This window comes from Podarcis raffonei, chromosome W, assembly GCF_027172205.1.
Source record: "Podarcis raffonei isolate rPodRaf1 chromosome W, rPodRaf1.pri, whole genome shotgun sequence".
In the NCBI taxonomy this organism is placed as follows: Eukaryota; Metazoa; Chordata; class Lepidosauria; order Squamata; family Lacertidae; genus Podarcis; species Podarcis raffonei.
The window spans coordinates 30,205,238-30,223,370 of NC_070620.1; positions in this window are offsets into that span (position 1 = coordinate 30,205,238).

Here is an 18,133-nt window from a genome sequence, read left to right on the forward strand (position 1 = left end):
TTATATGATTTTTTATCTGCCGTTTCTTTTCCTTAAAAAACTCTTTACATCACAAGTGTTACGTCACATAAACCCATAAAAGCAGAGGAAATTCAAGAGGCGATAAAGAGGATGAAACTGGGGAAAGCCCCAGGCCCAGATGGTTTATCGGCCAAGTACTATAAAGTCCTAGAAGAACTTATAACACCGGTGCTATGTGAAGTAATGAATGAGATTCTAGGAGGAGGAAGAACACCAGCGTCCTGGAAAGAAGCATACATTACGTTGATACCGAAACCTGATTCGGATAGACTGAGTATTAAGAACTATAGACCGATTTCATTATTGAATAATGATTATAAGATCTTCGCAGACGTAATGGCGACCCGACTTAAAAAGTGTTTAGTTAACCTCATCCATACCGATCAGGCTGGTTTTTTACCTAATAGGCAAATAAAAGACAACATAAGACATACAATAAACATTATTGAGTACTTAGAATGCAAAAATGAAATCCCCGCAGCTTTAATGTTCATTGATGCCGAAAAGGCTTTTGATAATGTATCCTGGCGTCTTCTTATAAAATGTCTGGAAAAGACAGGGATAGAGGGCACATTCCTTGAAGGAATAAAAGCAATTTACTCACAACAAAGTGCTAAATTAATTATTAATAATAACTTAACAGAACCCTTTGAAATTTCGAAAGGTACAAGGCAGGGGTGCCCTCTGTCACCTCTTCTGTTTATCATGATGTTAGAGGCAATTACAAATAAGATAAGGAAAACCCCAGAGATACGCGGAATAAAAATTGGAGTGAAAGAATACAAACTGAAAGCGTATGCTGACGATCTTATGTTGTCTTTGGAGGATCCAAAAGAGAGTGTTAGTAAGGTGTTAGATTTGTTAGAAGAATTTGGAAAATTATCTGGTTTTAAATTAAATAGAACAAAAACTAAAATGATGACTAAAAATGTGAAAGAGGAGGTAAAAAACCATCTTGAATCCCAAACTGGTATTAAAGTAACTAAAAAAGTAAAATACCTTGGAATCTGGTTAACGATGAAGAATATAAATTTGATGGAAGATAATTACATAACCACATGGAAAGAAATAAGGAAGGACTTAGATACCTGGAATAGAATAAAACTTTCTTGGTCGGGCAGAATGGCGGCGATTAAAATGAGTTTACTACCGAAACTGTTATTCCTATTCCAAAATATACCGATAATCAGGGGAACCTCAGTATTCAAAGATTGGCAGAAAATACTCTCTAAATTTATCTGGCAAGGGAAAAGGCCCAGAATTAGATTCAAATTACTTACAGATCAAAGAGATAGGGGAGGATTCGCAGTCCCAAATTTAAAGTTGTATTACGAAGCCTCGTGTCTTTGTTGGGTCAAAGATTGGATTGTTATTAAAAATAAAGACCTGTTAGATCTAGAAGGATTTAATATAAGATTTGGTTGGCACGCTTACCTATGGCGTAACAAGGGAAAGGTTCATAAAGGTTTTTCTAACCACATTTTTAGAGGACCACTGCTGGAAGTGTGGGAAAGAAATAAAAAAATATTGGAACAAAAGACCCCTTGGTGGCTATCGCCAATTGATATCCTGACAATAAAAAAAACAAACATTGAAGGAGAAAGATGGACCTATGAAGACTTGCTAGTAAAAACAGAGACTGGTTGGAGGATTAGGCCTTATGAAGAAATAAAGAACAAATTGACAGGATGGATCCAATTTCACCAAATTAATTCTATATGGACTGAAGATAAAAAGAATGGGATAAGTGAGAAAAAATCTAGATTCCAGATTGAAATACTAGAAAATAAAACAAAACTCCTATCGAAAATGTACAGCCTGTTACTTGAATGGGACACCAAGGATGAAGAAGTAAAGGAGGTAATGGTGAGATGGGCAATGGACTTCGGACATAATATAGAGTTTGACAAATGGAAGGCATTATGGAACAAAGGTATGAGATTCTCGGCATGCACAACACTCAGGGAAAATATGTATAAAATGATGTACAGGTGGTACGTAACGCCCGTAAAATTGGAAAAAATATATAAAACTGGTGATAAATTATGTTGGAAGTGTAAGATCAAGGAGGGCGATTTTTATCATATGTGGTGGTTGTGTGAGCCTATCAAAAAATTCTGGGAATCTATTTACAATGAACTAAAAAAAATCTTTAAATATACCTTTATAAAAAACCCCGAAGCCTTTTTGCTGGGGATAATTGGAGAAGAAATCAAAAAGGAAGATCAAACACTCTTTCAGTACACGACAGTGGCTGCTAGAACTCTAATAGCGCAGAATTGGAAGACATCAAAAATCCCAACTATAAACGAGTGGCAATCCAAACTATTTGATTATTTAGAATTGGCAAAAATGACACAGAAAATAAGAAATCAAAAAGACATAAAGTTTAACAAAGAATGGAATAAATTTATGACATATATGGAAACAGAGGTAAAAAATCTAAAAATCACAGTAGGTGTGACATAGAATTTATTGAGATCTTTCAATGCATCATTCTGCGTCGCCATTAGGGGCCTGACCCACTCACGCACCCCATCCTGCAGATGTCCCACAATGTAAGCCACCCTCTCCCCGTCATCAGCAAAGTCATCTTTCTGCAGTTCTAAAGCGTACTGGATTTCCGTTCGGAATGCATTGTAGTCTTGGGGCTTTCCACCAAATTTGTGTACCAGCCCCTGAACCTTCCTCCCTATTGGGGTGGCTCTGACCTGTGCATCCTGAGCCCGTCTCTCCTCTAGCCGCGCCGTCAGGGTAGCTACATGCGCCTCCAGGTCTCGGTTTCTCTCGACCAGACCTCACACCCAGGCTTCTTGCTCCGTTCCTCCGGCCGGCTCTGTTTGGCTCATCGTGCTGCCTCTCCGGGGCTGCGCACAAGCAACATCAGGGACTGACGGATTGCTGTAATGGTTCTAGGGGTTTCTTGTGCGTAAGCCGGTGCCCACACCTGGCTGGGTTGCCTGAGTGAACCTTTCCTGTCCGGACAGCCACTCACCCGTGGCTGTCTCAATCGCTGGGAGAATCCGTCAGTGGGCGTTTCTTAAACTTCTTCCAACATAGAAGTTCTTTCACACCCAGTCTCCTCCTACTCTCCCTGCGCGGAAGCCTTCTGCGCAAGGAGGGCGTAGGCAGCGGAGGACCCTTCCTCCCCCGCTGGTTCCCGGCAAGGAGTCATGTGACTCCCTCTCAGTCTGCCCCCCTTCTCCACTGGAGCTGAGCTGATTCCCTTCCCCAGAAGATGGGCTGCCTCTCCCAATCCCGGGACGCTCTCTGGGATCCCTCTGGAGCTCTCTCTCTCCCTCCGGCACTGATGGCAGTTCCCTGACATCTGCATTCAATTTCCTGTATCTTTCACTATCTCCCTCGCATTTTGCTTGCCTTCTCTCCCCCGCTATTTGTAAGGCCTTGTTGGACAGCCACTTTGCTTTCTTGCATTTCCTTTTCGTTGGGATGGTTTTAGTTGCTGCCTCCTGTATAATGTTACGAGCCTCCATCCATAGTTCTTCAGGAACTCTGTCCACCAAATCTAAATCCTTAAACCTGTTCCTCACTTCCACTGTGTATTCATAAGGGATTTGATTTAGATTGTATCTTACCGGCCCAGTGGTTTTTCCTACTTTCTTCAGTTTAAGCTTGAATTTTGCTATAAGAAGCTGATGATCTGAGCCACAGTCAGCTCCAGGTCTTGTTTTTGCTGACTGTATAGAGCTTCTCCATCTTTGGCTGCAGAGAATAAAATCAATCTGATTTCGATGCTGCCCATCTGGTGATGTCCATGTGTAGAGTCGTCTCTTGTGTTGTTGGAAAAGAGTGTTTGTGATGACCAGCTTGTTCTCTTGGCAGAACTCTATTAGCCTTTGCCCTGCTTCGTTTTGAACTCCAAGGCCAAACTTGCCAGTTGTTCCTTTTATCTCTTGACTCCCTACTTTAGCATTCCAATCCCCTATAATGAGAAGAACATCCTTCTTTGGTGTCATTTCTATAAGGTGTTGTAAGTCTTCATAGAATTGCTCAATTTCAGTTTCTTCAGCACTGGTAGTTGGTGCATAAACTTGGATTACTGTGATGTTACAGATCCAAGGTCTGCCTTGGATTCGTATCGAGATCATTCTATCATTTTTAAGATTGCATCCCAGTACAGCTTTCGCCACTCTTTTGTTGACTATGAGGGCCACTCCATTTCTTTTACGGGTTTCTTGCCCACAGTAGTAGATATGATGGTCATCCGAACTGAATTCACCCATTCCCATCCATTTTAGTTCACTGATGCCCAGGATGTCAATATTCATTCTTGCCATCTCATTTTTGACCACATCCAACTTACCCAGGTTCATGGTTCTTACATTCCAGGTTCCTATGCAATATTTTTTCTTTACAGCATTGGACTTTCCTTTCGCTTCCAGGCATATCCGCAACTGAGCGTCCTTTCGGCTTTGGCCCAGCCGCTTCATCAGCTCTGACTCTACTTGTACTTGTCCTCCGCTCTTCCTCAGTAGCATGTTGGACGCCTTCCCACCTGAGGGGCTCATCTTCCAGCATCATAACTTTCATATGCCTGTTGTCTTTGTCCATGGAGTTTTCTTGGCAGGGATACAGGAGTGGCTTGCCGGTTCCTGCTCCAGGTGGATCACGTTTGGTCAAAACTCTCCACTATGACCTGTCCATCTTGGGTGGCCCTGCACAGCATAGCTCATAGCTTCCCTGAGTTATTCAAGACCCTTCGCCACGGCAAGGCAGTGATCCATGAAGCTACGGTAGGCCCTGCATTATTTTCAGCATGGTGGCTGTCAGGGAACTGACATCAGAGCGAGAGGCGAAGGAAAGGCTCCCAGATGATGCTGGCGAAGGGCCCAGCAGGGGGAGAGGCAGCTCAGTAGAGGGGGAAGCAAATCAGCGCTACACCAGGGATAAAGGGGGGCAGATGGGGGAGTCGGCGGGAGAGCTCCAGGACTCTTCACTGGACATCAGCGGGGAGAGCACAGGTCCTCCGCTACCCACGCCCTTCCTGCGCAGAAGACTCCCGCGCAGTGAGAGGAGGAGGAGACTGGGTGTCAAACAACTTTTATGTTGGAAGAGGTTTAAGAAACGCCCACTGACGGATTCTGCTAGCGACTGAGGCAGCCACGGTGAGAAGGGCTGTCCAGTCAGAAAGGTTTAACAAGGCAATTTAGCCTGGAGAGGCGGCAGTTTGCGCACGAGCAACCCATACGCATTACAGCAATCCGTCAGTCCCTGAAGTTGCTTGTGCACAGCAGCAGGCAGGCAGCATCATGAGCAAAACCGGAGAAGCGAACGCCACGGAGGGAGCAGCTGGAGGGCAAAATCTGGTGGAGAGGAACCGAGATTTGGAACAGCATGTGGCCCTTCTGACGGCGCGGCTGGATGAAAGGCGGACTCAAGATGCACAGGTCAGACCCACCCCCATAGCAAGGAAGGTACCGGGATTGGTACACAAATTTTGAGGGAAGCCCCAGGACTATAGTGCGTTCCGAACGGAAATAGAGTACGCGTTGGAACTGCAGCACGATGATTTTGCAGACAATGGGGCGAGGGTTGCCTATATTGTAGGTCACCTGCAGGATGGGGCCAGAGAATGGATCAGGCCCCTAATGGCGACGCAGAATGCCGCCTTGAAGGACCTGAGGAAATTCTTTCAGGCAATGGATGCAATGTTTTCCAGTGATGTACAACAAAGTGTGACTCGGCGGGAACTGATGAACTGTAAACAGGGGAACCAGTCAGTTAGAGACTACTGGTCACGCTTTGCCATGATAGTTCACCGGCTGGGGTGGCAACTGGACTCTGAACCCATACAAATGTTATTCGAGGAGGCGTTGTCCCCAACGGTGAAGGATGAGCTTTCCCGCGCACCCCGCCCGCAGTCGATGGATCAGCTGACCAAGGCTGTGCTTGCGATTGGCAAGCGCGGGCCCAGGAGAAGCGGGAAGGGAGAGAGCAACGTTGCCATGACTACCGCATTCCTGAAATACCAAGGCAGCCTTTCCCGCCGGCGGAGCCAATGGAAATAGATGGGGCGCGCACGGGGGAAATTTCAAGTTCCAGCGAAGGTTGCAAGAAGGAGGGAAAGGATTGGAAAACCACCAAGAAGTGTTTCCTTTGCCAGCGGCCAGGACATTTTGCCAGGGTCTATCCTCAAAGGAAGGCCTGGCAAGGAATGGTGGGAGCTGCAGGGGGTGAGGAGGAGGTGGAAAAGGGGCAGGAGCAGGGAAACGGGAACGCTTGGCTGCCACTCAGCGGGCACAGCAGCCAGGCCAGCAACCAGTAGAAGTGCCCCAACCAGACCCCCCCAGGGCGGCTATAGCCATAGAAGTGGTGCTAGAACTCCCGAATGGGCACCCAGTCAAGGTGAAAGGGCTGTTGGATTCAGGCAGTTCCTGCAATTTCTTCAGCAAGGACTTTGCACTAGAGCACCAGCTCCACCTGCTGCCCTTGGATTTCCCCTTGCAAGTAACCACCATTGATGGCAGGGAGCTTCTGGGAGGGGAAGTGACACACCAGACCCCACCAATGAGAATGAGGGTTTCCAGGCACTCGGAGACCATCGCCTTTCACGTCGCCTCACTGGCAGGGCCCCCAATAATATTAGGGATGAGCTGGCTAGCACAACATGATCCAGTGGTGGCATGGCATCAGAGGACAGTCACCTTTGGGTCCGCTTACTGCCTGGAACACTGTCTAGGAGGGGAAACCCCAAGGATGACCATGGCCAGGGTGGCTGGGATGGCTGTGGAGCGGAAAGGGGAGGTGCCACCACAATATGCGGATCTGCAGGAGGTCTTCAGCGAGAAGGAGGCGGGTAGACTACCCCCCATAGGCCCTTTGACTGCCAGATCAACTTGCTCCCGGGGGCGCAGCTGCCGGTGGGTAAACTGTATGCCATGTCGGACAGGGAGATGAAGGAGTTGCGGGAATTTATTGACAAGAACCTGAAAAGAGGCTTCATAAGAGAATCAAAAGCGGTGGGAGGCAGTCCGGTGTTCTTTGTGGACAAAAAAGACACTAATAAACCCAGGCTCGTTGTGGACTATAGGGCCGTCAATTTGGTGTCGGAACCCGTGACCTTCCCAATGCCCAGGATTGGCGACATTTTAACACGAGTGAGGAAGGGGAAAATTTTTACCAAGCTGGACCTCAGGGGAGCATACAATTTGATTAGGATGAGGGAGGGGGATGAATGGAAGACCACAATCTTCACACCCCTAGGGGCCTTTGAGTACTTAGTTATGCCTTTTGGATTACAGTCGGGCTCCACCTGTTTTCAAGCTTTCATGCACCACGTGTTGGGGTCTCTGCTGTACAAGAACTGCGTAGCCTTCTTGGATGACGTCTTAATTTATTCGGACAATGAGGAGCAACATGTCAGAGACGTCAGGGAAGTGCTAAAACGACTGCAGAAGCACCAGTTGTGGGTCAAGCTGGAAAAATGTCAGTTTCACGCCAGAGAAGTCGAGTTTCTGGGGTACAAGTTGTCAGACAAGGGCCTAGCGATGGACCCAAGCAAGGTGCAGGCAGTGCTGGAGTGGAAGGCTCCCAAAACCCGGAAGGACGTGCAGAGGTTCCTAGGGTTCAGCAACTTCTACAGGAAGTTCATCAAGAACTTCGCCCACTTGACAGCGCCCATCACAGATTGTCTCAGAAGCAAAAGGAAGTTCGTCTGGACAGAGGGGGCCCAGCAATCCTTTGAAAGACTGAAAAAGGTGTTCGCATCGGAAGAGCAACTCCTGCACGTAGATCTGGAGAAACCCATGAGGCTAGAGACCGATGCGTCCGACAGAGCCATTGGGGCGGTCCTTTTGCAGCCAGGGAGGAGCAAGCAGCAATGGAAACCGTGTGCCTTTTTCTCGAGAAAGCTGAGCAAGTCGGAGCAAAACTATACCGTGTATGACCGCGAACTGCTTGCGATCTATGCGGCCTTTCGTCGATGTCGCCATCTACTGATAGGGGCGCAACACCAGATCCAGGTGTGCACAGATCACAAGAACTTGGAGTACTGGAGGACCGCACAAGTACTCAACCAGAGACAGATTCGGTGGGCACAGGAGTTCTCCAAGTTTTCCTTCGAAATCCGATACGTGCCAGGAGAGCAAAACGTAAGAGCAGATGCTCTCTCCCGGAAGCCGGAGTACATGGAAGGAGAGGGGCCGCCGGAGAAACGACACGTGATTCCCGAGGACCGATGGGTGTGTGGGGGAACCTTGGTGGGGAAACGAGAACTGGCTGGGCTTACCAGAAACGACGTGTTCGCACAAACTAAAATCCGGGAACTCTGAGACGGAAGAGAAACCCCAGGAGGGTTTGAGGAGAAGGAAGGGGTGCTGTACTATAAGGGGGCGCTGTATGTACCGGGGGAGACCCTGAGGGGAAAGGTACTCAAACAACTCCACGACAACCCCACAGCTGGGCACTTTGGACAGCACAAAACCATGATGCTTGTCACCAGGCAGTTCTGGTGGCCCAGGGTGAGGGAGGATGTACGGGAATATGTACGGGGGTGCGACCGCTGCCAAAGGGCAAAGGGGGAGCGGGCTGCCCCCGCAGGATTACTAGAACCCTTACCCACGCCGGGAAAACCCTGGGAGGTGGTGTCCATTGATTTTATGACTGATTTGCCCAAGTCCTGGGGAAAGACAGCGGTCATGGTAGTGGTCGATCTACTGACAAAAATGTGCCATTTTATAGCTTGCTCACATGCGGTAACGGCAGAGGAAACAGCCCGGTTGTTTGTGGAGCACATCTTCAGGTTGCATGGCGCTCCCTCGAGGGTTATCTCCGACCACGGGAAACAATTTACTTCCCGGTTCTGGAGGAAGCTCATGAGCTTGCTGCAGGTCGAAGTGGGCTTCTCGACGGCGAGACACCCGGAGACCAACGGGCAAGCAGAAAGAGCGAACAGTATACTACAGCAATACCTACGCTGCTACGTCAGCAAGAGGCAGAACGATTGGGTAGAGAAACTAGCGCTTGCGGAATTTGCATACAACAACGCTGAACACGTGTCCACGGGAATGAGCCCGTTCATGGCCAATTATGGGTGTCATCCCAGGGCCTTCCCGGGGAGTGGGGAGGAAAGCTGGAGCGTACCTGCGGCAGAGCAGTTTGTGGAAGAAATGGAGGCCCTGCACCAGCAACTTAAGATGAACTTGGAGCGGGCCAAGGAAATTTACAAGAGGCAGGCAGAGAAGCGCCGCAGGGAAGGGGAGACCATACGGGTGGGGGACCGGGTGTGGTTGTCCACCCAAGGGTTACCCTTTAAGGGGGGTGCAAGAAGTTGCAGCCCAGGCGGCTGGGACCATTTGAGGTAACACAGCAGGTGAATCCCGTGGCATTTAAGCTCAAGTTGCCTGACAGCATGAAAAGACACCCGGTGTTCCACAGGTCCCTACTCTCACCGCACAGGGAGGGGCGGGAATTCCCGGGGCGAGAGGGAGAAGTCACCTCACACCCGCAGGTAGAAGAAAGGGAACACCACCACTTGGCCACGGAAATACTTGACTCAAGGTGGCGAGGACGCCAGGTGGAGTACTTGGTAGCTTGGGAGGGGGAACCCGGGTCGGAAAACACGTGGGTTCCCGCGGAAGCAATCGATGACAGGTATCTGGTGGAGGAATTCCACCGCCTGTTCCCGGACAAACCCAAACCCCTAGCGAGATTCTGGGAAGAGCAATTTGGAACCACAGATGATGAAGAGGATTTTGAGGGGTTTTCTGCCTCCGAGGGGGAGGGAGGAGAGGTTTCGGAGGAAGAAGAATCAGACTGGGAGGCCCAACCTGTAGGCAGGAATCAGAGCGGGTGGGAAGCAGGTTTCGAATCCTCCGAGGATGGCGACAGCTCCTTCCGGGGGTTCCCCGCCTCGTCGGCCGAAGAAAGGGACGAAGTTGGTTCTACAGGTCGGGCAGGGGGTGGAGGGGGTCCTGGGGGGGAGGTGGATGTCAGGGAACTGACATCAGAGCGAGAGGCGATGGGAAGGCTCCCAGATGATGCTGGCGAAGGGCCCAGCAGGGGGAGAGGCAGCTCAGTAGAGGGGGAAGCAAATCAGCGCTACACCAGGGGGGCAGATGGGGGAGTCGGCGGGAGAGCTCCAGGACTCTTCACTGGACATCAGCGGGGAGAGCACAGGTCCTCCGCTACCCACGCCCTCCCTGCGCAGAAGACTCCCGCGCAGTGAGAGGAGGAGGAGACTGGGCGTCAAACAACTTTTATGTTGGAAGAGGTTTAAGAAACGCCCACTGACGGATTCTGCTAGCGACTGAGGCAGCCACGGTGAGAAGTGCTGTCCAGACAGAAAGGTTTAACACGGCAATTTAGACTGGAGAGGCGGCAGTTTACGCACGAGCAACCCATACGCATTACAGTGGCTAAGTTTTGATTTGTAACCAGAAATTCCTAGATGTCTTTCCTAAAGCAAAGACACATAGAATTGTGCTGTTCCTCTGTAAGAAAAAGAAATAATAATCTTTTGTTATAGTTTTATCTGTCTCCCAAATATGATGGGGAAAATTTATTCTATGTTTCTTGTACTACGTGCAAAGGGGTTTCTCGATCATGCCCATTTTGGACTTTCTGAGGACTGAAAAACCCTGAATTTAAAGGGCAAAAGGTCCAGGAGAACAATGGGGTGGGAAGTATCTCATCTGAAGGCCCATATATTCATGGGGAGACAGGGTGATGCAAATCTACTCTAGACTGCAAATTCTGCTCTGGTGCAGGCAAGTCCTAAGTTCATCGTGTGGACACAGCCAGCCTCCAAAGCTGCTTTAGGCTGCAATTCTAAACCCACTTGCCTGAGAGTAAGCCCCACCAAATTCAATCAGACTTACAGTTGTACCTTGGTAGTCAAACGGCTTGGCTCCCAAACAAATCGGCTCCCAAACGCCGCAAATCCAGAAGTGAGTGTTCCAGTTTTTCGGAAGCCAAACGTCCGACGCGGCTTCCGCTTGAGTGCAGGAAGCTCCTGCAGCCAATCGGAAGCTGCGCCTTGGTTTTCAAATGGTTTTGGGAGGCGAATGGACTTCCGGAACAGATTAAGTTCGAGAAGCAAGGTACCACTGTATTGAAAACATAATATCACAATTAAATTATATGAAAATGATATGAAGTGGAATTATGAATGATATGTAACTTATACTTTTAGAAGATACCTGAAGGCAGCCCTGTTTAGGGAAGTTTTTAATGTTTGATGTTTTCTTGTATTTTTGATATTTTGTTGGAAGCCTCCCAGAGTGGCTGGGGAAACCCAGCCAGATGGACGGGGTATAAGTAATAAATGATGATGATGATGATGACGATGACGACGATGAAAATAGTATAGGAATTATAATGGTTATGGGGTTGCTCGTGCGTAAGTTGCCGCCACTCCTGGCTAGGTGGCCTGGTTAAACCTTTCCTGACTGGACAGCCCCTCACTTCGTGGCTGTTCAGTCGCTGGCAGAATCCGACAGTGGGCGTTTCTTCAACCTTTTCCAACATAAAAGTTCTTTGACGCCCAGTCTCCTCCTAGCCTCCCTGCGCGGAAGCCTTCTGCGCAGGGTGGGCGTGGGTAGCGGAGGACCTGTGCTCTCCCCGCTGGTGTCCAGTGAAGAGTCTCTGAGCCTGCTCTCCGCTTCCCCCATTGGCCTCCCTCCATCCCTGGTGTCGCACTGATTTTCTTCCCCAACAGGAGACCTGCCTCTCTCCCTACTTGGCCCCTCTCCAGCATCGTCGTGGAGCCCCTCCTCCTTCTCTCGTTCCGATGGCAGTTCCCTGACAGGAATTAATACCAAAAAATACTACACCCCATTCCCTGCAAAAAGAAGGACGCCCTAAAAACAAACTGAGCACACCTCTTATATCAATCGGCAATGGGAACAGGAGATGGACCTTTCCATTAATTATATGTGGGCAGAGCCACATAAAACATAGACTATGAATTGCCAAAATCTACCTGGCAGGGGAGGAAATGTGCAATTGGGACTCCAGGGAACTTTGACACACTGCTGTGCTGTTTTGTCCAAACTTGTTCTGCTTTCACTTTTGTTTTGGCGCTGTAAGTGCTGTTCCTGTTACTCTTATCATAATGCCAAGGTCTCCATCAAAAGCAGAAATTGCGTGCACAAAAGTTGAAGCAACTTCTACGGAACAGAAACACAACGTGGCATTGTGTCATCGGTCTTGATCCATCAAGGGTGCTCTATTGTGTGCACGAAACATACCAGAGCTGCTGGGTGCGATGGCTATCAGGGCTTCAAGTAAAAGTAGTGATTATTTATTTCACCACTGAGGGAGGGTGGCACTCTGCACATGCTCAGGCACTCACTGGTTTATTATGGCTTGAACATGAGAGGTAAGTGGAACAGCCGTGCACAAAGGCAGCATACCTCTAACGTAAGAACATAAAAAGAGCCTGCTGGATCAGGCCAATGGCCCAACTATTCAAGCATCCTGTTCTCACAGAAGCTGAGCAGATGTGTGTGGAAAACCCATAAAAATAAAATATCAGGGCCGGGCAATCTGTGGCCATACAGATGGTCTCAGCCAGCATGGCTAATGGTCAGGGATGGTGGGCATTGCAATATATGTTTTAATGTACATATTGTCTCATCCCAAGGATAACCATTTTGTAGCCTTTCAAGAGGAAAGGGGAACAAGGATCAACTCTGTCCCAGAAACAATCTGATGGGAAATCGGTACTGATGGACTTGATGCAGTTTAAGGAACTGGATGCCCATGTGTTGAAGGCATGCTGTCTCTTATTGTGATATATACAGTGTGGAATTATAGTCCTGTAAGGAATCTGCTAGAATGCTGAGGGTTTTTTTCATGTGGATTTGGAATTTGATAGTACAGTGGTACATTGGTTCTTGAATGTAATCTGTTCCGGAAGTCCATTCGACTTCCGAAGCACATACATTTAATTGACCAGCTGTGCAACCCTGAGCAGTTTTACTCACTGAGTAGCCCCACTGAGTTCAGCAAGATTGACCCTCTTGTAAGTGCCTGTAAAAATGCACCCCACATTTTCTTTAAACAAGTGTCAGGCTTAGAGAGAAAAAGATAAAGGTAAAGGGACCCCTGACCTGGGGTTGCGACGCTCATCTCGCTTTATTGGCCGAGGGAGGCAGCGTACAGCTTCCAGGTCATGTGGCCAGCATGACTAAGCCGCTTCTGGTGAACCAGAGCAGCAGAACTATTACTTTAGCAAATAATAATTGCTGTTGTGCAAGAAACTGATTTCTGCAGTTATTGCTATATCATCTAATTGTAATCGTGACTGATAGCTTTTCAAATAAAGTTTCTCAAGACAAAAGCAAGAATGTCATGTTTAAATGCATATTGTATTTTTTAAACATAGTTATAGTAAGTTGGGAACCCAAATAAAGCAGAAGCACGAGGGCCAACTTGTGTTTTTGGCAATCTTGTAAGGTAAAGTCAGGGAAGTGATTATGGCAGTCCTAAAAAGAGGTTTAAATGACACACATGACAACACTTTTATGCTAGGTAAGTTGCACATTGTGGTGTTATGTTGATCAAAAGAAATACTGCATGTAAAACACATTTCAAGTAGCATCTCATCATATTTCTTAACACTAAGAACTCCAAAGAAGAGAATAAAGTTAAAACATGTGGCTTTTTCTTTTCATTTGTTGAGTGTGTGTTTGTGTATTTGTGACAAGCATAATATGCTAAACTCTCATGAGTTTATTTTCGTAAGCTCATCTGATTTTGTTCCTCATATTGCTCACATGCAGGGCTCCAAACCCAGAAATAGCCCTAAAACGTCATATAGACGTCACAAAAAGGAGTGAAAAAAGGAGTGAACATGCGGTCCGCCAAGCTGCACAGAGGTCCGGAACTAAACCCTTACGCAAAACTAGGATTGCCTGTACCATACTCTGGATTTCTAAGCCAGTGGTTCCCAAACTTTCTGGGGCTGCTGCCCGCTTGGTTCCATAGACTCATCCCCAGTGCCTCTTACAGTCCCACTCTATAAAAAGCATTACAGGGGAACCTTGGTTGTTGAATACTTCGGAAGCCGAACAATTCAGAACCTGAACGCCGACAACCCGGAAGCAAATGCTTCCATTTTTGAATGCACCTCGGAAGTCGAACAGAAGTCCATTTTTAAAAAAGAATTTGCCGATCGGCAATTGATCCTTGGTTGTCAAATGTTTCGGAAGTCGAACGGTCTTCCAGAACGGATTATGTTCGACAACCGAAGTTCCACTGTACAGTCGTACCTTGGAAGTTGAACGGAGTCCGTTCCAGAAGTCCATTTGACTTCTGAAACGTTTGGAAACCAAAGTGCGGCTTCTGATTGGCCTCAGGAAGCTCCTGCAGCCAATCAGAAGCCGTGGAAGCCCCACTGGACGTTCAGCTTCCCAAAGAACGTTTGACTCCCAAGGCATTTGGGAGCAGAGGTACAACGGTATCCAGAATAGTGGTTTGCATGACCAACTAAGGAAGATAATAACGCAATAAAATTCAAAACAGCAACGATCAATTGCACATTTATTCCAAATCCAGTTAAAACTATTTAGTTCAATTAAATCAGTAAAATCGATGAGCTTGATCGAGTGATACCAGTTTTTCAAATTCTGATAGTTATACCCCCAATGCCCCTCTTGCCTCCTAGCACCCTCTGGTTAATCCCACAGCCTGTGCCCACTCTGGGAACCCCTGTTCTAAGCAGTGAAAAATTATGGGGCGACAATACAGAAAGAAAGTGCTTTTTTAAAAAGCCAGTCCTTTTTTAAAAAAAAATGTTTAGGGGTACTCTCATTTTCCTAGGCATATTGAAATACTGCCCCTCAATGAGGCCAAACGTAGATTCACAAGATGTTTAGGGGTATGCGTATGCCCCTCGCGTCCCCTCAGGAAAAAAAGCACTGGGTAGGACAATACGCAGGCCACATCTGGGTGATCTTTCCTCCTGGGACTTTATTCCTTGATTACACAAATGCAGAGTTCCCCGTTACTCACCAAATTCACACTGCTATGCCGTTGTGATGGTGACACACCTTGGCTGTATATATATATATATAAAATAATTTTTATTGAATGGTTTTATGTTTCAAAAAGCAATACAGCCATACTACCACAAAATATAATTAAGAAATAAAAATTAACATACATTGATATTTAGTTTGTTGTTTGTTATTTACCGTCTTATTTCCTCCCAAACATTGCATACAACAACAACACATATGTGTAGACACCCACACACCTACACCCGCACAGAAAATGATAATAAAAGTAAATATTTTTTCCCTTTTATCTTCCAAAATCTTTTCTTCAACTTTGACTTCCTGTCAAGTCCCTTTGCATATGTTTTATCTTACATTTAAATGTACACAAAGCAATAAACCTTTCTATATAAGTTTTCTTTTTTAAAAAAAATATTTTTTATTAACCGACCAATCAAATCAAATCAAATCACATCACATAAATTCCGAATTACAAAGCCGAATTTTAAATTTTTGTTGAGGGGACCCATATTTCAAGTTCCGAAGGGGGATTCTGATCATCTTCTTGCTACTGCGTTAATATCCAAATCAGTGCAAATAAAGTTCATAATTCTATCCAGTCTTATCTTGCTGTTTCCACATCTCATCTTGTTCGTATATTTTTTCTTTTTTTCTTTATGATCTCTTCTGATAATCTCCTTAAGCAGATAAACACCAATTATATCCTGTGTGGATTTTTCCGTTCGTCCAATCCTCATATCGAGATGGTTTCCATATATCATCACTTTCATAAATAACATCGCTCTTTCCATCATTAATCTCAGGATCTGTCGTTCTTAAGTCCCACTGAGGAGCCTCACCCACAATATAAGAACAGCTCTTTTCCTCCTCCCAGACTCAAGTCCTCCGACAGAGCTTGCCAACATGGCGACGGTATTTTTAACTGCGTCATTCCAAAACTCTTAAACTTTCCACGCTCTTCTTAAAACATGCTTTGGTTAGAAAATTTATCTCCACACAGTCGTAAATCCACAGCTTAAGTCATTAAAACGGCATTTCTGACTTGTGGGGGGGGGGATTCTTGTTTAATCACATAGAGGAAAGAAAGGAAAGTTTTTTCCCCCTCCCCCATCCAGTCCCTTTGCCATACCGAGTCTTGGCATATCTTCTCATGATTGATTCTTGTTCCTCCGACTTGTCTTGTTTATCAGAGAACTCTTCAGTTAGCAGTCTTTACTCCCCCTCCTTCCTTGAAATATGTGCATTCGCTTCTTCCTAATTGTTCCTTTTGAAGTTCTTGCAGCTAGCGGCGCGCATCAGAGACAGCGTCCAGGAGCACCGAGATCCACAGGAGGGCATTCTGCCTAGTGCCCCCATCCCCACAAATTCGGGGGTGGTATAGGGCACAGCAGGCAAGGGCAGCCCCCCCCCCCATAACCTTGGGGGGGGGTAGGGAGGCTATTTACTCCCATCACAGCCTCCTAAATACCTCCTGTGGGTCGGAGAGATGTTATTGTCAGCCATCTTCCGATGCGCCCCTAGTGGCCCCTCCTTCTATATAATTTTTCTAATACATTCTGAAAACATAATAAATCCTTAATTATAGTCCACTTCCTTTTATTTCCTTTATCACTCAAATGCTAGCACGGAGTCAAAACTATTATTGTATTTTTGAACATATTTTTTATAAACATCCCATTTTTCCGCTAATTTTTGCTTTGAGTTTCCTCTGAGTTTACTAGTCAGTTGAGCCGTCGCCACCAATTCCTGTAATTTGATTTGCCAATCTGTTATTTTTGGAGCCTCGTAATCTTTCCATCCCTTGGCCACAAGTATGCGAGCCGCTCTTAAATTTTTTGGGATCTCTTTATCTAAAATACTTAATAGAAATGCCTCCGGTTTTTTGGTAAATGTTATCCCCATCATCTTTTTTTAATTCATCGTGTATTTCCCCCCAAATAATCTTAATCTTTCCACACGTCCACCAGATGTGGATCATGTCACCGTTATTTCCTCCACATCTCCAACAAGCATTCGCCAAATTTTTATACATTCTTGATAATCTGGAAGGAGTGAGGTACCACCTATGAGCCATTTTCATCACGTTCTCTCTTATATTATAGCTGGCTGTAAATTTCAAATTTACCTTCCATAAGTTTTCCCAATCTTTTAGCATAATTGGACGGCCCACATTATCATTGAAGCCTTAACCTCCTCATCCATTACTTCGTAGTCTAAAAGAAGTCTATACATTTTTGCGATTTTAGATTTACTGTTCAGTAATTCTCTTTCAAATCTTGAAGGCTCCTTTTCAAAACCTATCTGCTTATCCTGTCTGAACATTTCATTCACCTGGAAGTAATCTAGCCAACTAGAAAAGTGATCTTTTATTTTCTCATAACTTAACAATATTAGTTGACCTTCCTCTTCCCTTAATACTGTGTTATACATTATCCAGTTCTCTTTAATGTTGTTTTTTTTAACAGTGATTGCTTCTAATGGAGAGTTCCATCTTGGGGTTTTCTGTTCCAAATATCTTTTGTATTTTTCCCACACCTTATATATAGCGTTTCTTATTATATGATTTGAAAAACTCCGGTGCGCCTTTATTTTCCCATAATTAAGATAGCCATAGCACCCAAAACGTGCTGTAATGGTTGCTAAGGGGTTGCTCGTGCGCAAGCAGGCAACTATCTCCCTGGCTGGGTGCAAACACCTGGCTGGGCTGCCAAAGTAAACTTTATCTGTCTGGACGCCACTCACCCGTGGCTGACTCAGTCGCTGGCAGAATCCGTGAGTGGGCGTTTCTTAAACTTCTTCCAGCAAAGAAGCTCTTTGACGCCCAGTCTCCGCCTACCCTCTCTGCGTGAAAGCCTTCTGCGCAAGGAGGGCGTGGGCAACGGAGGACCCCTACTCTCCCCTGTCCATTAAACTTTAATTAGTTTAATGTTAAGTAAACGTCCAGTGCGCTTCCAACGCCATAAATCTTATCTCAGCAGAGATGACTTCCGGTTAGCGCCAGCGCTTAATGGCGGATTTCTCCCGGAGCTCCGGGAGAGATCTGCTTCGTGGGTTCGGGTCCTGCAGCCACGGCGGAGCGAGGACCCTCAAAAATCACAGGCGCGTAGCCTGTGAACTGGAGACTCGGCGGG